Source organism: Glycine soja, chromosome 3, assembly GCF_004193775.1.
Source record: "Glycine soja cultivar W05 chromosome 3, ASM419377v2, whole genome shotgun sequence".
Taxonomy (NCBI): Eukaryota; Viridiplantae; Streptophyta; class Magnoliopsida; order Fabales; family Fabaceae; genus Glycine; species Glycine soja.
The window spans coordinates 22,489,300-22,512,769 of NC_041004.1; the positions used below are offsets into that span (position 1 = coordinate 22,489,300).

Sequence of the window (23,470 nt, forward strand, 5' to 3'; positions counted from 1 at the left end):
TTTATGGAGACAACAAACGAAGACTTCATTTCTCCCTAAGAAAAGTGAATATGCGATTTATGGAGACAACGAACAAAGGCCACTTGATCAACAAGCCCAACAAGTGATATCAAATGATACCAACAGGTCACTTGTCTTTGATTAATTACTTTTGATGCTTGTTTGCTACTTGAGTTTAGATTTTCCTTGATGATTGTGTTTGATGATTGATTGATTGTGTTTTTTGATTAATGTGTTTGTTTTTGCTTGTTTGATATTTAATGTTTGTTAGTTTAATTGATTGATTATATTTTATATTTGATTAATTGTTTTTGATGATTGTGTGTTTGATTGTCTTTGATGTTTGTTCCTGATTGAGTTTTTGATTGTTTTTAAAGAATCTATTAAACTTTTCAAATTAGTTTCATGTTTTAAGAAAACTATTTGAAATTTAGAAAAGGAAATTTTGAAATTGAAATTTGAAATTGAAAATTGAAATTTGAAAAGTTAAATTTGAAAATTGAAAATTAAAATTTGAAATTTGAAATTAAAATTTGGAAGTTGGAAGTTGGAAGTAGTTATTGGAAGTTGAAAGTTAAAAATGGAAGTTGGAAGTTGGAAGTGGAAGTTACTGGAAGTTGGAAGTTGGAAATGAAAGTTGTTGGAAGTTGGAAATGAAAGTTATTGGAAGTTGAAAGTTGAAAATGGAGGTTGGAAGTTGGAAGGGGAAGTTACTAAAAGTTGAAATTGGAAGTTGGAATTTAAAATTTAAAATTTAAAATTTAAAATTTAAAATTTAAAATTTGAAATTTGAAATTTGGAATTTGAATTTTTTAATAATAGAAATTATTGTGTATAGTTAGTTGATTGTTAATTTAATTAATTTGATTTGAAATATTTGATGATTGATTGTATTTGATTGTATTTGATTGAAGTGTTATTGTACTTGTTTTTGCTTGATAATATTGAATGATTGTTTTAATGCCTTTTGGTATCACTTGATTCTCATACATTGCAACAAGTGGTAACATCTTTCTCCTTTCTATTCATGATTTGTTTTTGATGTTGACAAAGGGGGAGAGAAAGATAAAAGATAAAATAGTAAGAAAAATTATCTATTGTTTTATGAGACAACTTTTTATATATGAAAAATATGAAATCTTCAATTATCTCATATAAGCAATCATTGTAAAACCAAGGGGGAGTAAACTATATGCAAATAGATATTTTCTTTGTTGTTGCTCCTAACCTACAGGTGGTTGTCATCATCAAAAAGGGGGAGAATGTAAATCATGAAGAATTTTGATGATATCAAGAAGAATTTGCTTGAGAAAGAGGGAGATGTAAATCATGCAAGCTTTGATGGTGTCGAGAAGAAATCACATGTTTGTCATCATCAAAAAGGGGGAGAATGTGAATGTAAGTATACATGATTTTGATGATGTCAAAGAAGAATCTAACAAGGCTGCTTCAAATGATAAGCATTTGCTTCAAGAATAATTCAAGATTGCTTCAACAAACAAAGCCTTGTTTCAAGATTCACTAAAGACCAAGCCTTGCCTTAAAACAAAGTGTTTTCAAGACATTCAAGGCTCTGGTAATCGATTACCAGGAAGTGTAATCGATTACCAGAAGACAGGGTTGAGAAATAGCTGTTGAAAAATGTTTTGAATTTGAATTTTCAACATGTAATCGATTACCATATGTCTGTAATCGATTACCAGCAACGAAACTTTGGAAATTCAAATTCAAAAGTCATAACCCTTCAAATTATAACTGTGTAATCGATTACACAAACATTGTAATCGATTACCAGTGGAAAGTTTTCAGAAAATCTGCCAACAGTCACATTTTTTCATTAGATTTGTGAATGGTCATCAAAGGCCTATATATAGGTGACTTGGGCACGAATTTTAGAGAGAGAGTTTTGCTGGTCCAAAATGTCTTATCCTCTCAAAAGAAAATGAGAGAGATTCCAAGAGAACTTCATTGTCAAATGCTCTCTCAAAGAACTCTTGGACAAACACTTGCACATCCATTAAGAGTTCATCCATGGATCTTCATTGTAATATTCTTCTCTTGAAGAGAGAATTCTTCTTCTATTCTTCTTATTCAATGAGATTGGTTAAGAGACTGTGAGTCTCTTGTTGTAAAGGATTCCTGAACACAAGGGATGGGTTGTCCCTGTGTGGTTCAGACTTTGTAATGGATTTTACAAAGATAGTGGAAATCTCAAGTGGGTTGCTTGAGTACTGGACGTAGGCACGGGTTGTGGCCGAACCAGTATAAAACTGTGTTTGCATTCTCTCTTCCCTTATCTCATTTATGTTATTGCAATCAATTTTGCCTTGCATATTATAGAACATTATTAAATTGATTGTTGTTGCTTCTTCTGCATTCTAAGCCTATCCCTCTTAAGATTATTGAGGCCACAAGGTCCAACATTCTCTTCTCTCTCTCTCCTATTTTCGTTTTTAGTTTTAGGCTTTTCTTCTTTTAGACACTTTTTCGTTTTGCAATTCCAGTTTTTACTTTTCGTTTCAACAATATAATTTTGTTCTTCAATCTATAATTTCGCTCTCTATTGATTAATGGAAGGCTAAGTCTCTAGCGTTGTTTTCACTTGAGGATCAAGCACAGTTCTCTTTGAGGTTCTATTATTACTATTAAATTCTGTTCAATTTTTCCTCTTCACTAATTACTCTGAATTTGTTGCTATTAATTCATGCATACTTAGTGCTTGATTAATTGTCTCTGTGCTTAATTTATATTCATGCTTAATGATCATTTATGATTAATTGGTGTATGTGTTGCTTAATCACATAATGAATGTCTTATGTTAAATTTCGCTTAGTAATTTAATTTAGGGTTGGATTAAGTGGTTGAACTGATAAAGGATAAACTCTCGTAACCTAGGATAAGAGACTTGCTTGTGAATCAAGGGGAAGCAACATGTTTTAATTCTGATATTTTATAATTCACATCTATTCGTTGTTTAATTTACAAAAGCAAACAATCCCCCCCCCCCCATTTCGTTACTATTTTCCTACTATTTGTTATGAACATTTGGTGTATCATTGCTCGTTGGGAAACGACCTTGGATCACTTCTTAGTTACTGCATTTTAATGTTTATTTGATTCAGGTACGACCTCGATCAGAAGCCTAGGCGAGAAGAGTTGGATTGAGCTATCATGGTTATCTGTCCAGAGATCAAACCACCAATGTTCATGTCCATCTTTGTGATTAAGCCATAGACCAACCTAGCTCTGTCTGTGTTCAAATATGAGGTATGGGAGGTAGGAGCTAGGTTAGAATAAGAGAAGACACTCCATGTTTGGGCCAGGGTAGTAAGATCTTTTCTGAGGAGCTTCCATGGTTGTTCCTCAGCATTCAGAATAAAACCCTTGCCCGAAATGCATAGGCTAGCCTCCATCTCTCTGGGATCAGTCCTTAATTTGCACAATCTAGAATAAGTGGGTAAAGATTCCCCCTCCTCTAGTAACACTAGAGTCTAAAGAGATTCATTCAGGTTGTCTGCATCTATCTAGATTAAATGGCCTCTTACTCTGGCACATTTGGGAGATTGGTCTTCTGGACTATACAAATTGGCATAAAATTCTTTAACCACCGCCACATCTATGCTCCCTTCTTGAATGAGGTGTTTGTGAAAGTTACGCCTCTCCAACTCTGCTTTAAACTCGTTGAACTCAGTATGATAAATCTCAACATTCTTCTCCGGAAGGATCCTCCGGTCCAAAATGTTATCGGTATATCGGTTCCAGGCTTCCAATGATTGGAATCTCCTAGTATCATACTGAGCCTGTGGCCTAGAATCACTACTCTTGCATTTCCTAGACGCCATCTGTAAATAAAAGAACCAAACAGTTAAACAGGACACAAGTTATTCAAATTCAAAAACTGAAAAATAAAACTAAAAAAGGCACTGGCAGCTTAGCGAGACATGGTCTGCTTAGCTGGCCTTCACAAAAAAACACACTACCGCTTAGCGAGACGTGGGGCTGCTTAGCAGAAGTTGCAGAAATTCAGCTTCTGCATAATTGGCTTAGCTGGCAAGTGCCCGCTAAGCCTAGTGACTGCCGCAAGAATTTGCGCTAAGCTCCTCAAAGGCTGCACTTAGTGGCACTATACAGTTCAGAAAATACACTAAGTATGGGATTTGCCACAACAAAATGCGCTTGGCTCAAGTAAGCTTGGCTTAGCACGCAGCTACCAACAAAAAATTTGACTAAGTCACCTGGGCTTAGCAATTCAGCCTCGCTTAGCCACATGCATCTCAGTAAGAGGATGAGTGTTCATCCTTAAAAGATGAACTCGCTTAGCGAGGTAGGCGCGCTTAGCGAGTTCTTCTAGAAATGCATGTATACAATGAGTTTAGGATGAACTCGCTTGGCACAGCATGCTCGCTTAGCGAGTTCATCGCATTTTCTGGAAAAAAACGCAGTACGTTTTCTTCCATTTTTCAGGCCTCTAAAAGGCATATCAAACATGCAAACCATCCCAAATAATCTATACAATACAAACATATATAAAGTCCTAATCTTTAACTACTTCTAAAAAAACATTAAAGCCCTAAAAATCTAAAGCTAAATCTAAGGTTTTCTACCCTAAAGTTCAACGGAATAGAAGAATAAAGGGAGTAAGTAACTTACTTGTATTGTTGATGCTTTGTGATTGGAAGTAGACAATGTAAAAAGAAAGCATAGATGCAAGGTGCACAATTTTTTGAAGAGGGAGAATGCAGGGAAAGTGTTTGTGAAATCTGGCAATTGTGAGTGTAACTGCTGTTACACTCACTTCAGTAGTTTTTGACCCTCTCGCATAGTGGAATGCCTCACTAAGCGAGCCAGAAAGACGTTTGGTTTCTCAAATAGGCTCACTTAGGGGATTTGCGTGCTTAGCCCACGTTTGAAATTCAAAATCAATTTTTTTTACCACAGAAAAAGGGATTGGCTTAGCGTGAAGATATGGCCGCTTAACGAGTTCTACAGAACAAAATACCTGCAACTCTCGCTAAGCCGGGCTATGGGCCGACTTAGCTAAAATGATGCATCTTGATTACAGAGGGGTATGCACTTATCGGATGATGGATTTCTTAGCGCTGACATTACCATAAGGATTTGGGTTTAGCTGGCTTGAGTTGCGCTTAGCTCGATGAAACACAGTTTAAGCCGCAAAGAATTGAGCTTAGTTGCCATGAGTAGCACTTAGCCGAAATCAGATCGAGTTGAAATCAGAAAAGAAAAACAAATCTGAGTTATTGTTCAGTCCCTTCCTTAAGAAAATGAAATCCTTATATCTATCATTCAAAAACAAGCTGATATACCCCAATGTAATGAATATGAAGCAAGTTCCACATGATGCAATGCATAAAAAATACAAATAACAAAAATTAAAACTGGGTTGCCTCCCAGGAAGCGCTTAATGTTCATAATATACTTGCAGTAACAGTAACGATTGGGGGGGGGTTGTTTGTTTTGTGATTTAAGTAGCAGAACAAGTAAACTGGAATACAAAACTAATAATATTAAAAATGGGTTGTTTCCTCTGATTCAGAAGCCATTCTCTTATCCTGGGTTATGGAGAATTCATCCCTAACAGTTAACCACTTAATCCAACCCTATTTCAATTTACTAAGTGAAAATCAACTTAGGGTTGTCAATACGTGATTAGGCACCACATACACCAGTTAGCCCTTCGTCCATTAAGCATGAACGCAAGTTAGGCTCAGAGGCAATTAATCAAACACGAAACGTGGATTGATTAATGTTCACGAATTTGGGTTAACTGGTGAAGGGAAAACTGCTAGGGAACCAAATTATAAACGAAACCTCAAAGAGAGTTGGGCTTTGTCCTCAGAAGGAAACAACACCAGAATATTTAGCTTTCCATAGATTCAAACAGAAAACGTAAATGAAACATGAAGCAGAAACGTAAATAAACATAAACGTAAATGAGACAAAAATGAAAATGAAAACAGAAACGTAAATGAAAGTAGAAGAAGAAACAAGAACGAAATTATAATTAGAAGCAGTAAATGGAAAATTGCATTACGTGAACAGTAGCATCCAAGTAGAAAAACGTAAAACCCTAAACAAAGCTCTGAATAATGAATGGCATAACAGAATAGCCTTGCACGAATCCCAAGGCTGCTATTTAAAAAGAGTCACTCAAAGTCACTGGGCCCTATTACAATACTCTGGCCCAAAATGAAATAAACACTGAACCACATAAAATAAAATTGCGAAATTTCCTAATTAGAAATTAACTAAAGTAAGCGCTGCTTTAATTGCCCTCTTCAAGTTCATAACCAAAATCCGGATTAAGCCCAATGTTTCATTAATTCCTGAAATTAGATTAAAAACATCAAATTAGCTAAATGAGCCCAAATAATAAAACTGCCTAATTAATTGACAATTAGGACCAATCAGTAATTAAAATGGTGCAAAAAGGGTTTAGAAAATAGAAGAAAATGATGGCACATCAAAACCCCCCATACTTAACCTTTTGCACTCCTGGGCAAAATGAAACAAAGAACAAAATCCACGGATATTCAAAGAGAGACAAACGAAAACATTCACATATTTCTCAATGAACATCAAGGAATGAAAGGAATGGGTAACATCTAACATAAGGAGATCCGAAAAGTAAAGACATTCATGAAAATCATCCAAGCAACCCAATCATGGCAAAATAGTTAATCAGCTCAAGAATGAAAAGTGATAAAGCCTCACAAGATATACACTCTATCTCTCAAGTGTCTAGGCTACTATTTACCCTCAAAGCACCCATGAAAACAAACACCACATAAACTTGGCAAGATTCTAAAATTGACAATAAACCCATAAACACAAGCACATGAGGATCAAAAGGTCTTTTAAGGTTGTAATGGGGCCAAGGACAAGGTATTGAAAAATATGGAATAAGTGGCTGAATCCCAAAGGAATAGAGGAGCAACGGGGAATAAGTGCATATTAAGAAAAATAAGAAAATAAAAATAAAAAGAAGTAAAGATAAAGTTTAAACATAAAGAGTAGAACCAAGAGTCTCATCATTCTTTTGTCATTTAAGATCTTATTCACTCAACTTTACTGCTTTTCTTTTTCTTTTCCGATTTTTTTTTTTTTTACTCTGTAGCCTTTGAGAAACAGCATCTCATTCAGCATGTCCAACATTTAACCAATATGCAATGTACATCAAGTATGGCTCAAAATATATCATGAAGCATGGCCAACAAAACATGTTATCCAATGAAACAAAAACCCCCCACACTTATTCCCAAAACAATTCCAAAGCTCCAAAATTCCTTAAGGATATGGTGATATCATGGTTTTTCACTTAAGGCTTGTAGTGAGCTTCAAAACAAGGAAAGGGAAACAAGGCTCAAAAGGGCTATCAAAGGAATTAAGTCAAGGTAAGTCCATTTGGCTAGAAGCTTATAAGAACAAAATTGCCTCAATCATTTCCAAATATGCATGTGAATTAGGAAGCATCAACAAGAATCAAGCCAAGGCTATTGTGCAAGCAATCAATGGGGCAAAACACACCAAATGATTATGATGATGGATGGCTCAAATTCTCACAAAGGTAACTCATCACTTTCAAATTGAGCTTTCAAAACTATCATGACATGTAGAGGAGAATCAAAGATTTCAAGTCACAAAATGTCAAAAACTTTTATTTTCAAAACAATTACCCATTTCTTGAACATATCCTATAATTCAAAGAAAAACATGCAAAGTCGTACATGCACACAGAATTGACCCATAATATTAAACTAGAAATCCGACGAAACTAACAACATTAACAAATTAACAAAACCGACAAAACTAGCAAAACCAAAGAACACTCCCCCCCCCCATACTTAAACAACACATTGTCCTTAATGTAACACAATTAAAAGATTAAAACAATTAAACCATCAAATAGAATTGGACAAGTGTAATAAAAGCAAAGAAGGAGATGGGAAAAGAAGAACTCCCTAAGTCATGGTTGAGGAAGAGTAGGGTGGAGTAAGGAAGTTTCTTCCACCACTACGTCCACTAAAGAAGGGTTCATGAGGAATGGCTTAAGTCGATGTCCGTTGACCTTGAAGCTCTTGCTTGTGGAGTCGCTTTTGATCTCAACTGTACCATAAGGAAAAACATTAGTAACAACAAAAGGACCAATCCACTTAGACCTCAACTTACCACTCATGAGTCCAAGCCTAGAATTATACAATAGCATTTTTTGCCCAACCATGAAGTCCTTCTTAACTATCATGCTATCATGGAATTTCTTGGTCTTTTCTTTGTAGAACTTGGCATTCTCGTAGGCTTCTAGGCGGATTTCATCTAACTCGCCCAGTTGCAACTTTCTTTCCTCACCAGCTTGATCCATAGAGAAGTTGCAAGTCTTCACTGCCCAGTATGCTTTGTGCTCAATTTCCACTGGAAGATGACATGCCTTTCCAAAGACAACCCGATAAGGAGACATTCCTATGGGTGCTTTGTAGGCAGTCCGATGTGCCCAGAGAGCATCATCAAGCCTGGTACTCCAATCTTTCCTGCTTGGCTGCACAATCTTCTCTAAAATTCTCTTGATCTCCTTGTTAGAAATTTCTGCCTGTCCATTGGTCTGGGGGTGGTATGGTGTGGATACCCTGTGTACCACCCCGTACTTTTTAAGCAAGGCATGCATTGTTCTGTTGCAAAAATGGGTTCCTTGATCACTAACAATTGCTTTAGGTACTCCAAACCTGCAAAACAGATTAGACCTGACAAAATCTGCAACAACTTTAGCATCATTAGTTCTAGTGGGCTTGGCTTCCACCCATTTTGAAACAGTCAACTGCAAGGAGAATGTAAACATAACCAAAAGAGACAGGAAAATGGCCCATGAAATCTATACCCCATACATCAAACACCTCACAGAATAGCATAGGTTGCTGAGGCATTTGTTGTCGCCATGTAAGTGTATTTCCTGCTCTCTAACACTACTCACAAGTGCTGCAGATCTTCCATGCATCTTTAAAGATGGTGGGCCAATAAAAACCACAATCAAGCACTTTGCGAGCTGTCCTTTGAACACCCAGATGACCTCTCGGTGTGGAAGAATGACAGAACTACAGGACTGAGTCAGTCTCATGATCTGGAATGCATCGTCTAATGACCTGATCACTGCACAATTTCCACAAGTAGGGGTCATCCCAAATAAAATGCTTAGCATCACTTTTAATTTTATCTTTTTGGGCTTTAGATGCTAAGGGAGGAAAAATAGAAGCAACTAAATAATTGACAATGTTAGCAAACCAGGGAGTAGAAAGAGAGTCAGAAATACTATACAGTATATACAAATGATCATCCGGGAAATCATCCCGAACGGGTGAATTCGCATCCGTTACACGTTCGATCCGACTCAAATGATCAACAACTAAATTTTGTGCTCCGCTCCTATCACGGATCTCCAAGTCAAACTCTTGAAGCCAGAGCATCCATCGGATCAACCTAGGCTTAGAATCAGCCTTCTTCAACAAGTACTTTAGAGCTGCATGGTCAGTATAAACAATAATGCGGTTACCAAGCAAATAAGATCGAAATTTTTCAAGAGCAAAAACTATGGCTAGAAGCTCTTTCTCAGTAGTAGTATAATTCTCTTGGGCAGCATCTAAAGTCCTAGAAGCATAATATATCACCCTAGGCAATTTATCAATTTTCTGAGCAAGGACAACCCCCAATGCATAATTTGATGCATCACACATAAGCTCAAAAGGGGTTGTCCAGTCGAGTGCCTGGATGATGGGGGTGGTAGTCAGCGCTATTTTGAGGCAATCAAAAGCCTCTTTGCATCTGTCATTAAAGTCAAACTCCACCTCCTTTTGCAACAAGTTGGACAGTGGAAGGGCTACTTTGCTAAAATCCCTTATAAAGCGCCTGTAGAATCCTGCATGACCAAGAAAAGATCGCACCTCTCGCACACAAGAGGGGTAAGGCAATTGTGAAATAACAAAAAATTTTGCAGGATCTACTTCAATACCCTTATTGGAAATAATGTGGCCTAAAACTATACCTTGCTCAACCATAAAATGACATTTTTCAAAATTTAGAACAAGGTTAGTTTCAATGCATCTATTCAAAACTTTTTCCAAATAACCATCAAAAGAGGATCCATATACAGTGAAATCATCCATAAACACCTTTATGCAATTTTCTAAGAAATCACTGAAAATACTAATCATGCACCGCTGGAAGGTACCAGGGGCATTGCACAGGCCGAAAGGCATCCTGCTATAGGCAAAAGTGCCGAAGGGGCAGGTGAATGTGGTCTTTTCCTGATCCTCAGGAGCAATAATAATTTGCATATAACTAGAAAAACCATCAAGGAAATAGTAGTGAGATTTACCTGCCAGGCGCTCAAGCATCTAGTCAATGAATGGCAGGGGAAAATGGTCCTTTTTGGTAACTTGGTTCAGCCTCCTATAGTCAATGCAGACTCTCCAACTGTTCTGCACCCGAGTAGGAATCAGCTCCTCCTTCTCATTTTTGATCACTGTGAGGCCGGTCTTCTTCGGGACTACCTGGACGGGACTCACCCATTGGTTGTCGGAGATAGGATAAATGATTCCAACTTGCAAAAGCTTGGTTATCTCCTTCTTCACTACATCAAGAATCACCGAGTTGAGTCTTCTCTGTGGCTGTCTTACTGGTTTAGCTCCATCCTCTAAATTTATTCGATGCATACATATGGATGGGCTAATACCAGGAATGTCCGCCAGGGTCCAGCCTATAGCCTTCTTATGCTTCTTGAGAACAGACAACAACTTCTCCTCTTGCTCATCAGCAAGGGAGGCAGATATGATCACTGGAAAACTTTTGCTATCATCCAAGTAAGCGTATTTTAAATTTGATGGCAGAGGCTTCAATTCTGGTGTGGTCGGCTGGATAGTGGTAGAAAGAGATGGTTTCTCAGCCTGTACCTCATAAAGAAAGTCAGAGGTATGTGTACTTCCTGAAACATGGTTAGTCCTATCTGACTCTATAAAATCAATCTCAAGAGGTAAAACACCACCACCAGACATGCAATCAATATCACTTTCAGATTCACTCTCAGCATCAAATTCAGACATATGATCAAGTACAATTTCAGACTCAATGCATGAAGAGTGAGAGGCATGCAGATTAGAGTAAAGATCAGTCATGTATTCATTAACAACATGGTCAATTATTTCAGCACGAAATACAGAAAGATCTTCAGATGGGTATTTCATAGCATCCAGAATATTAAAATGAACAGTTATATCACCAAACTCCATGGATAGTGTGCCTGCATAAACATCTATCTTAGTTCTAGCAGTTTTCATAAAGGGTCTGCCTAGAATGATGGGAACCGATCCTTGAGAAAATCTATCCTCCATATTCAAAATATAAAAATCAACAGGGAAAATCAGTTCACCAACTCTAACTAAGACATCTTCTATGAAACCAACAGGATAGGCAACACTTCTATTAGCTAAATGAATCACCACATCAGTTGACTACAAGGGACCTAGAGATAGAGAATTAAAAATAGACAAAGGCATAACACTAACAGAAGCTCCTAAATCTAGCATGGCATTGTCGAACTTACTATTCCCTATAATACAAGGTATGTTGAATGTACTTGGATCTTTACATTTTTCAGGAATTTGGGGAACAGATTTACCAATCAATGCGGAGACATTTCTGCCTATGCTAATTCGTTCACTTCCTTTAAGATTCCTTTTATTAGTGCACAGCTCCTTCAAGAATTTGGCATATCTTGGAATTTGCTTTATTGCATCCAGCAGAGGTATGTTTACCTCTACTTTTCTGAATGTTTCCAAGATCTCTTTCTCTGCCTCTTCCATTTTTTTTGTTGGAAACTGCTCTTGGAGGGAATGGAAGAGGAGGGATGTGCTGCTTCTGCATATCAAAATTACCAGTGGAATATTCACCTGCACAAAAATTGTTAGGTAAATTTTTGTCATCACCTTTTTCTAGAGTAGAGTGAAGTTTGGCAGGTTCATTTGCAGATGAGGAAGGTGCTACGGGTTGAGGTCCTTGACACTGCTTTCCCGACCTCAATGAAATGGCACTGACATTTTTGGGATTTTGGACAGCTTGGGAAGGCAGCTTGTCAGAATTCTGGGACTCTTGTTGTAGCCAATTGTCCCATCTGATTAGTTAAGCTCTGAATGGAGGCTCTGGTCTCTTGTTGAAACTGCATGTTCTGCATAGTCATTTGCCTCACAAGTTCTTCAAGGGAAGGTTGCGGAGGAGCCTCAACTGTTGGCTGTTTCTGGGGCTGTTGCTGTTGTTGGATTGGTGAAGGAATGTATGGTCTGCTTGGGCCAGCAGCATTTTGGAAGGAAGGAGCAGGCTGCTGTTGTTGTTGCTGAGGGCTAGACCATCTGAGATTAGGGTGATTCCTCCATCCAGGGTTGTATCTGTTGCTGGAGAGGTCGTAATTGTTCTATTGTGGTTGATTTTGCTGCTGAGGTTGAGGAGGTCTATTGTAAATGTTTGCAGCATAAGCTTCGGGCTGCTTAATTGCTCCAGGTTGTTGCATGGAAGGGCAAAGGTCTGCATGGTGGTCAGCAGAGGAGCACAAACCACAGACCCTTGCAACAGGTACAGATTTCTGGTTCAAGGCCAGCTGGGTTACCAAGTTAACCAATGCATCCAGTTTTCCTTCAAGCTTCTTAGTTTCAGATGATGCAGCTGAATTTGTAGCTACCTCATGCACTCCTCTAATGACTATAGCATCATTTCTGGCGCTAAACTGCTGGGAGTTGGAAGCCATCTTCTCAATTAAATTTCTGGCTTCAGCAGGAGTCATGTCTCCAAGGGCTCCACCACTGGTAGCATCTATCATACTTCTCTCCATATTACTGAGTCCTTCATAAAAGTATTGGAGAAGAAGCTGCTCTAAAATCTGATGGTGAGGGCAACTGGCACATAGTTTTTTAAATCTCTCCCAGTACTCATACAGGCTCTCTCCACTGAGTTGTCTAATACCTGAGATATCCTTCTTGATGGCTGTGGTCCTAGAAGCAGGGAAATTTTTTTCTAAGAATACTCTCTTAAGGTCATCCCAGCTTGTGATGGACCGTGGAGCAAGGTAATACAACCAGTCCTTTGCCACTCCCTCTAAAGAATGAGGAAAAGCCTTCAGAAATATATGATCCTCTTGGACATCTGGGGGTTTCATGGTGGAGCAGACAATATGAAATTCCTTCAAATGTTTGTGCGGGTCTTCACCTGCAAGGCCATGAAACTTTGGAAGCAAATGAATCAGTCCAGTTTTAAGAACATATGGGACATCCTCATCAAGGTATTGGATGCACAAGCTTTCGTAGGTGAAATCAGGTGCAGCCATTTCTCTTAGAGTTCTCTCACGGGGTGGAGGTTGTGCCATGTTCTCAGAGTGTTCAAAATCAGAATGCTCAGAATCAGAATGCTCAAAATTATAATGCTCAAAATCAGGATGTTTAAAATCACCAATAACAGAATGCACAGATTCACCAGTAATGGAATGCTCAGGATGATCAAAAGGTATAAAATGATGCCTAACTAATCTATGAAATGTCCTATCTATCTCAGGATCAAAGGGTTGTAAGTCAGATGGATTGCCTCTCGTCATACACTACATTCAGCATGCACAACTAGTTGCCTTGTCATGCAAATAAAGGTGTAGGTTTGAACTACAGCTACCCTCAAATGATATCCAAATGACTTGAAATTTTGTGAGCAACCTTATAAAATGATGAAAAGATAGCACAAAAAATTTCAGGAAAAAATTCAAAGTCTAACTATGGAAGCTAAAAATGGTAGGTTAAGAAAAATAAGTGAATAAAACTTGAAAAATAAAAAACTTTTGACAGAATCATTTTTTTCGACGATGGAGACCTCAGCCAGCCTATGGCAGGCTGCCATGGCGTAGGAAATTTTTTTCTACCCCAAATACATATATAATAATTGCGATTCTGATAACCAGAGCAAAAGTTATGGCCGTTTGAAGTTTCGAGAAAAACAAAATTTGCTACTTTTTTGGAACTTTCAAATCTGACCAAACTAAAGGCTCTAGCTATTTTTCCCACAAAATATAGATTAAAACAAGTTACCACAAACAAATTCAGCCAAAAATAACAACCCTAGCTACTAAAACAAAAAATCCCAAATAATTCAGCATGGGTGGTCGCTAAAATCCGTCTCTACTTGATTTCTACTACTACTCTGTTTTGCCGCAAGCAAAAGTGGTCGCTAAGTCCATCGCAAAACACTATTCACATAAAAACACCCTAAACTGAAACAGGGGAAGCGCTTAATATGAAAACTGAGACAGAACACACACTAAACAAAATACCAGGACACTAAACAACACTAACACACATACTAACACAATACTAACAATTAAACTTAAAACACTAAAGAATTAAACACACAACACTAGCTAGTTATTATGAACCTTTGGACACTGCTCCCCGGCAACGGCGCCAAATTTGATCGAAGCCGTACCCAAATCAAATAAACATGAAAATGTAGTAACTAGGAAGTGATCCTAGGTCGTTTCCCAATGAGCAATGATAAACCAAATGTTCATAATATACATGCAGTAATGTAACGATTTGGGGGGGTTATTTGTTTTGTGATTTAAGGAGCAGAACAAGTAAACTAGAATACGAAACTAATAATATTAAAAATGGGTTGTTTCCTCTGATTCAAAAGCCATTCTCTTATCCTGGGTTATGGAGAATTCGTCCCTAACAGTTAACCACTTAATCCAACCCTATTTCAATTTACTAAGCGAAAATCAACTTAGGGTTGTCAATACGTGATTAGGCACCACATACACCGTTTAGCCCTTGTCCATTAAGCATGAACGCAAGTTAGGCTCAGAGGCAATTAATCGAACATGAAGCGTGCACTGATTAATGTTCACAAATTTGGGTTAACTGGTGAAGGGAAAACTGCTAGGGAACCACATTATAAACGAAACCTCAAAGAGAGTTGGGCTTCGTCCTCAGAAGGAAACAACACCAGAATATTTAGCTTTCCATAGATTCAAATAGAAAACGTAAATGAAACATGAAGCAGAAACGTAAATAAACAGAAACGTAAATGAGACAGAAACGAAAATGAAAACAGAAACGTAAATGAAAGTAGAAGAAGAAACAAGAACGAAATTATAATTAGAAGCAGGAAATGGAAAATTGCATTACGTGAACAGTAGCATCCAAGTAGAAAAACGTAAAACCCTAAACAAAGCTCTGAATAATGAATGGCATAACAGAATAGCCTTGCACGAATCCCAAGGCTGCTATTTAAAAAGAGTCACTCAAAGTCACTGGGCCCTATTACAATACTCTGGCCCAAAACGAAATAAACACTGAACCACATAAAATAAAATTGTGAAATTTCCTAATTAGAAATTAACTAAAGTAAGCACTGCTTTAATTGCCCTCTTCAAGTCCACAACCAAAATCCGGATTAAGCCCAATGTTTCATTAATTCCTGAAATTAGATTAAAAACATCAAATTAGCTAAATGAGCCCAAATAATAAAACTGCCTATTTAATTGACAATTAGGACCAATCAGTAATTAAAATGGTGCAAAAAGGGTTTAGAAAATAGAAGAAAATGATGGCACATCAGTTGCCTCCCAGGAAGCGCTTCTTTAACGTCATTAGCTTGACGCTTTTACCTCAATGGGCGAACTCACGTTTTGGTTCTTACTTCCAAAACCTCCTTACTCACTTCCATTACCTGTAAGCAAACATTTTGTTCTAGAGCAGGCTTGTCTTCAACAAATAAATCAAAATCAATTTTCTGATCTTCAAAGCCCAACTCCAATTTCTTTCTCCCCATATCCACTATGCAGCTTTTAGTTAGCATGAATGGCCTTCCCAATATTACAGGAATGTCATTATCTTCACAGATATCCATTACCACAAAGTTTGCCGGGAAGATAAAATGTTTTACTCTGACCAGCACATCTTCAATTACTCCATATGGTTTGGTAATGGAGCGGTCAGCAAGTTGTAAAGTCATCCTAGTGGGCATGATCTTCAACTCTCCCAACCTTCTGCACATAGAGAGTGGCATTAAGTTAATACTGGCTCCTAGGTCAATAAGATCCTTTCCCACAGTGACTTCTCCAATTGAACAAGTAATGGTTACACTCCCAAGGTCTTTATGTTTGTGTGGAAGGATCTTTTGAATCACAACACTACAATTTCCTTCCACAACAATGTTTTCCTGGTGAATATACTTATGTTTCCTTGTTAACATATCCTTCAAAAACTTAGAGTAGAGTGGCATCTACTGTAAAGCTTCTCCGAAGGGCATGGTTATTTCCAGTTTCCTGAAAATATCTAAAAATCTCGCCAAATGGTGGTCCTTCTCCTTCTTGGAAGGTACCACTGGATATGGTACTTCCACACCTTCATTCACAGCTTTTTCTGTCTTCTTCTTTCTAGCTTGTTCACTTCTACTCCTCTCTTCACTCTTATTTTTTTCATTTTTTCCATTTTTTTCATTTTCTAGTTCTTTTTCTTTTTCTTGGTCATTTAATTTCTTTTTCTTGACCATTATTTGTTTTTCTTTTTCTTGATTACCTTCACCTCTCACATCATCTTTCTTATCATCAATACTTTTCTTTTCAGCAGCTTTCTTCTTGGGCACGACAACACTGTGCTCATGCTCCACCTCCATAAACCTCTTACTCCTTGTCATCACAGCTTTGTATTCCTCCTTGGGATTATTTTCTGTATTCGCCACAAAACTGTTGGATGAATTGTCAGCTATCTGCTTAGCCAGTTGTCCCACCTGGACCTCAAGGTTTTTTAGTGCTGAGTCAAAGTCTCCTCTAGCTTAGTAGTCCTCTGAAAAATATTTGGCCCTTGTTGGATTGGCCTGTTAGAAGGTCCACCCTAGTCTTTGTTGAATTGATTGCTAGGGTGTGATCTCCATTGTCATTGTTGGTTATAAGGACCCTGCTGGAAGCCTGAATATCCTCCTTGAGTATATCCTTGTCTCTGTTGATTTCCTATATAGTGAACTTCTTGAGTGTGTTCTTCACTAGGAACACATTGGCCTGTTTCATGTGCCTCACCACAGATGGTACAAACTGCAACCTGCAAAATAGAAGAATGCGTAGGTTGACCAATAGACAGTTTAGTTGGCAACTTGCCAAGTGTTTTTATTAAAATCTCAAGTTGCCTAGAAAGAAACTTATTCTGTGCCAATAAAGCATCATGTGATGATAGTTCTAACAATCTTTTCTTTGTGGGTTGATGAACTCTATCACGCAAAATGGCGTGATCGCTGGCTGACATATTCTCAATTAGCTTAGTTGCCTCTTTAGGGGTCTTCAACTTAATTTTTCCCCCTGTTGAAGCATCTAATGATGGAAGCTTGCTTGTGGAGCTTCTATGGAGGCTGGATCTTTGAGCTTCAATGAGGTCCTTTGATGGTGATTTTCCACCATGGAGATGCAGAGGAAGGCAAAGGAGAAGAGGAGAGAGGAGGCACCATCCACAAGGGAATAAGCCAAGCAAGAAGGAGCTTCGCCACCAAGATGAGCCTTGGATAAGAAGCTTGGAGATGATGCTTCAATGGAGGAAAAGAAAGAGGGAGAGAAATAGAAAGGGGGGAGCACAAAATTGAAGGAAGAAAAGAGGGAGAGAAGTGGAACTTTGAGTTGTGTCTCACAAGACTTTCATTCATCAAACTTACAACAAGTGTTACACATGCTTCTATTTATAGACTAGGTATCTTCCTTGATAAGCTTTCTTGAGAAAACTTCCTTGTGAAGCTTCTTTGACAAAACTTCCTTCAGAACCTAGAGCTTAGCTACACACATCCCTCTCATACCTAAGCTCACTTCCTTGAGAAGCTTCCTTAAGAAGATTCCTAAAGAAGCTAGAGCTCAGTTACACACGCCTCTCTAATAGCTAAGCTCACCACCTTGAGATGAGAAGCTAGAGCTTAGCTACACACCCCCTATAATAGCTAAGCTCACCCCTATGAAAAAATACATGGAAATATAAGAAAATTCCCTAATACAAAGACTACTCAAAATGCCTTGAAATACAAAGGCTAAAACCCTATACTACTAGAATGGCCAAAAAATACAAGGCCCAAACAAAGAAAAAACCTATTCTAATATTTACAAAGATAAGCGGGCTCATATTTAGCCCACGGGCTCGAAATCTACCCTAAGACTCATGAGAACCCTAGGGCCTTCCCTTGGATCTCTGACCCAATCTACTTGGAGTCTTCTATCCAATGCCCTTGTGGGGTAGGATTGCATCATTCCCTCCACCTTGGAAAGGATTTGACCTCAAATCTTGAGGTTTTTCATACTTTGGGCTCCTTCCCTCAACACCTTTAAAAAGAACAAAAACATATGTATTAGTGGTGTTTCGTATGTTGAAGTAAGGTAAGGTCTGAAAACCCATTTCCTGGGCATCTTCCCATGAAGGAACATGGTTCCTCACCAACTCAATGAGTGGTGCTACAAGTATAGAAAAATATGGGACAAACCTTTTGTAAAAGTTTGTTAAGTCATGGAAGCCCCAAATCTTTCTTATACTTGGTGGAGTGGGCCACTCAGGAATGACCTTTATTCTCTTAGGGTTCATGGGAACCCCTTGATCACTTTATGAAAAATTAAGAAAAGTAATGCAATAAAACATACCTTTTTCTGTATTTTCATGTTAATTATTCCTACCAAAAAGTATGACAAACCTAAGGTTTCCCATATGAGTACCTAAGTTTGTATTAAAACCAAAAATAAGAACAAACCTACCTAATGAGTCCCTATGTACACACACCATGAAGATGTTAGGTGTATGAGTGATTTTACAAAAGAGGGTTGCACCACTCAAAACATTCATCATACCACCTATTTTAGGGACTTGGTGCCTAATAATACCTATTTTGGGCACCAACAAAGCACAAGGATTTAGCTCTTGCGAACCAAACCCTCATCCAACAACTTCTTTACTTGAGGAATAAACTCAAGCTCAAGAGGTGTGGTAATGCTAGCAAGTGTCTTTTTACAAAAGAGAAAATGTGGAGGTTGTCTAAGAGGGAAAGTTTATTTAATGTTTGTCTTTATTGTAAAATGAGTTTCCTTCTTAGCTAAACTCTTGGAGGAGACACCTACCTCCTTACACTTCTCTTTAACCATTAATGGTTGTCCTTGTTCTTGGGGTGGATTTCTTCACTAGATTCTTCCCCTTTTGCTTCTTCACTTTCACTAGAGGAAGGTGAAGTAGTAGCCTCATCTTGGCTACTATAAATGTCATGGCCCCTCATAATCATGGTTTTTGTGGTGGGGCATTGAGAAGTAATGTGTCCTCTTCCAAGACATTTAAAGCACTTTATAGAGCTAGTTTTCTCTTGCATACTAGCCTTAGGGGCTTGCTTTTCTATTGTCTTCCCCTTATCATCTTTGGGCTTAGAAGGTGTCACCCCTAAAATTCCTTGACCTTGGTCTTTCTTTGGATAAGAGTGAGAGCCATAAGATTTTGATGTAGACTTCTTTTTAAGTTGTTGCTCTACCTTTATTTCCCAATCTAAGTTAGCCTCTACATTGTCCTTCCCATGGAAGTATGAGAGGTTAATGTTAGCCTCTTGAGGCTTTCTTTCCTTTTCTCTTCTATGGGAGTGAGGTCTAAGATGTGACCTATGCCTTCCTTCATAATAGTCACGAAGTTCTTCACTTAGGCTCTTGCAAGAGTTATGACTACTATAGGAGGCATATTTTTCTCTTTTCATTTCTTTCATTATTTTTCTTCTTTCTTCCTCTCTTATTTTCTTTCTTTCATCTTGACTTATTTCTTCCACTCTTCTTTTTCCTTTTTCTTTTCTCTCTTGTTTTTCTTTCCATAACTTGAGGGAACTCAAATCATCTAAGATTCTAGATAAAGGGTCTTTATGACTAGTACCCTCGCCATTAGCACTAGATGAATGATGACTCATGTTGGTTCCTAAGTTGTGGTTCTTTCTTGTTGGAGGTTTGAAAACAAAAGGTAAAAGAAACTATGGTTGAAACTAGCCAAAATAAACACTAAAAAAGGTGTGAAAGATTAGGTAAAAAACTAATTGGTAAAAGGAAAGCTATCTAGGCAGTTTGACAATGGAAGGTAAAGGAAATAAGCTATGAAAGTAAGCAAGAAAAGTAAACTAGGTGAATCCTAAGAGTATTTGGATGACCACATTCAAGGTTCCCAACAAAACACTCACTATCCTAAGGAAAAATTGCCTAAAATTATTACACATAAATGGAAGTTTGGTAACCTATTGGAAGCTCCAAACACACTTCCAATGAAAGGCATTTTTGTTACAAAACTTGAAAGCAATGAAGGTAAGTAAATTGCAAATTACAAAATTACAAAACAGTCCTCAATTTTGGTGGTTGTTCTCTCTTTGGTGATTCACTCAATTTGGAGTGCTTCTTAGTCCAATAGCTCTTAAGGTGGCTGGCCCCTTGCTTCTTGACTCAAATTCTTCAAGGGATGGCACCAATCCTTCTTCCAATTCCCTATATGGCAACCCACAAACAAGGAAACAAAGAGACAAGCAATAACCAAAGACAAAAAAAAAAATGAAATGAAAGTTAAACCAATGGAGTTTTAACAAGACAATTTTTCAAGGATTATTCAACAATAAAATAATGAAAAGGACATAGAAGCAAGCTAGGACTTGTCGCAACCTACCCTTCGGCGGGAGGGCGACGCGAGACTCGCGGGATGCGTGTTCCACGAAAGGAATACGCGCGGAGTCGCCACCAACGTTTATTTGAGGAAAACGTCGGAAAAACCGGAAAAGACGCGATCTACGAACTTTTTAGTGAAAGGTTCGGGAGTTGTATTTACGCACGGGGAAGGTATTAGCACCCCACACGCCCGTCCCAAGGGACGGCAGCCTTTAATCGAATGTGCAAACATGACTTTGATTTTTATGTTCCCTTTTTATGTTCTTATATCCTTTATACCCTTTTTATATTTTTTCTTTTTTGTGGTCGACAAGGGTGTTTCCCTTTGCTCCTACGTATTCCTCAATTGCGATGAGGAAATCAGACCTACGTAGTTCTTTCGGAACAAAGTGTTTGGTTAAGTTGTTTTTGTCTTTTTTGCAAAATATGTTTTTATTTGAACAAAAGGTCATTTAAGGTGTTGGACCATTAAACGGTCTTTTGATTTTGAAAGGTGAGAAACGTTAAGGCGTTGGACCATTAACGATCTCTTGTTTTTGAAAGGAGAGAAACGTTAAGGCATTGGACCATTAACGATCTCTTGGGGTGGTCGACAAAAGCGGGGCTTTTGCTCCTACGTATCCTCAATTGCGATGAGGAAATCAGACCTACGTAGTTCTTTCTTATCAAGTGATTCTTTTTTACTTTAAGAGGTGATCATTTTAAGGCGTTGGACCTTAAAAATGATCCATTTTACTTAGTGAGAAATTGAAATGACGAACTTCAAAAGCCTCTTTTTTTGTGGACGAGCTTGACTAGGCGAGTTGATTTTAGCCTTAGTTTCACTTTAGTTATTAATCAATTCGATTAAGAATGAGAAATCCCAAAGAGAAAACGTCCGATTGATTTTCCGCTTTATTTTACTAAAAGATGTTTTTCGATTATTTATATTATTTTTTACCTCTTTTTGATTTCCATCGTGGTTACGGCACGACCGAACGGTCGGAATTTATTTTAACCGAAGTTAATGGATAATACAATTCAAACGTTCGGTGGAAATTTATTTTATTTTTAAGTTAAGCGAGAAATGACTTAAGTAAAATGGCTTAAGCACGTCAACAGGGGGTATAAAAAGTAAACAAAACGAGAATAAAAATGCACGAAACACAATGTGGACCACTACGGGTACATAGAATGAATCGAAAAGCTTGGTTCGAGGTACTTACCCGTTGAAGATCGAAGAACGATGAAGAACGAATGAAGAACGTCGAAGAACGGTTGAAACCTTTGCGAGATTCCTCACGGAAAATGTTACGGAAACGTCTCGGAAGCGCCTCGGCTTAGATTTTCTTCATGGAAACAATTTTTCCAAGCAAATTCGAAAGAGAGAGAAGTGCCTAAGGGGCTGAACCCCTTCCTTCTTGCCTTCCTCCCCTATTTATAGCAAAATAGGGGAGGTGGTTGCCGCCCAGCTCGCCCAGGCGAGCAGGGTTGCTTCCTCCAGAAGCAACCGCCTTCTGGAGGAATATTCCAGAGGGCCCAAGTGGGCCTGGGTGCTATTTGCACCCCCATTTTTACTAAGTACACCCCCCTCTGCTGTTTTTTGGTGATTCTTTTTTCGTAAAGTTACGGAAACTTACGAATTTCGTAACGATACTTGTTTTCTTTCCGTAATGTTACGGAACCTTGCGGATTACATAATCATCCCCTTTTTGACTTACGGAATGTTACGGAACCTCACTTAATTATGCAACGATGCTTCCATTTGATTTCCGGTGTGTCACGGAAACTTACGGATTGTGCATCAATATTTTTTTTGGTTTTTCGGCATGTCCTGGAATTTCACAAATTGCCTAATGATGGATGCCAAGCACCTCACAAGGACCAAAGAAAGGTCGCATGTCATCAAGCAAAGGTCCCCGGACGAAATTAGGGTATGACAGTTGCCCCTCTTTACTTGTCTTTTATTGGAGATAAAAGGAAAGTAAAGATAAGACACTAATTTCGTTCCTCTCGATTTGACGAGAGTCGCAGGTGACCATAAAATCTCCACATGCAAATGACTTGTTGTTCCCAGAATATCACAAATTGCCTAATGATGGGTGCCAAGCACCTCACAAGGACCAAAGAATGGTCGCATGTCATCAAGCAAAGGTCCTCGGACGAAAATCAGTGTATGACACTAATTTCGCTCCTCTCGGTTGACGAGAGTCGCGGGTGACCATGACTTGTCGTTCCTAGAATTTCACAAATTGCCTAATGATGGATGCCAAGCACCTCACAAGGACCAAAGAATGGTCGCATGTCATCAAGCAAAGGTCCCCGGACGAAAATCAGTGTATGACACTAATTTCGCTCCTCTCGGTTGACGAGAGTCGCGGGTGACCATGAAATTTCCGCATGTAAATGACTTGTTGTTCCCGGAGGAACAAAAGGTGCAGAAGACTATGTCAGCCTCTGCATGCTATCAAGCGTTCTGTCTTACAGATAGCAAAAGAATGTTTATACGGATAACCACTCGGGTATTTCCGCGTATCATCGGGCCCGCCGCCTCTGGATGATACAAGGGTGCAGAATGACCAAATTTGGTCTCTGCTTGTCATCGGGCCCGCCGCCTCTGGATGACAAAAGGGTGCGGATAACCGTAAGGTATCTCCGCGTATCATCGGGCCCGCCGCCTCTGGATGATACAAGGGTGCAGAATGACCAAACTTGGTCTCTGCTTGTCATCGGGCCCGCCGCCTCTGGATGACAAAAGGGTGCGGATAACCG

General features: G+C 38.5%; 1 non-coding gene across 1 annotated transcript; it reads left to right on the plus strand.

Moving 5' to 3' along the window:
• The first annotated feature begins 12,926 nt into the window (after nt 1–12,926).
• LOC114407899 lies at nt 12,927–13,033 on the plus strand. Its single transcript, XR_003665711.1, has one exon. It is a non-coding gene; the product is annotated as a small nucleolar RNA R71 (small nucleolar RNA).
• The last annotated feature ends 10,437 nt before the right edge of the window (nt 13,034–23,470 follow it).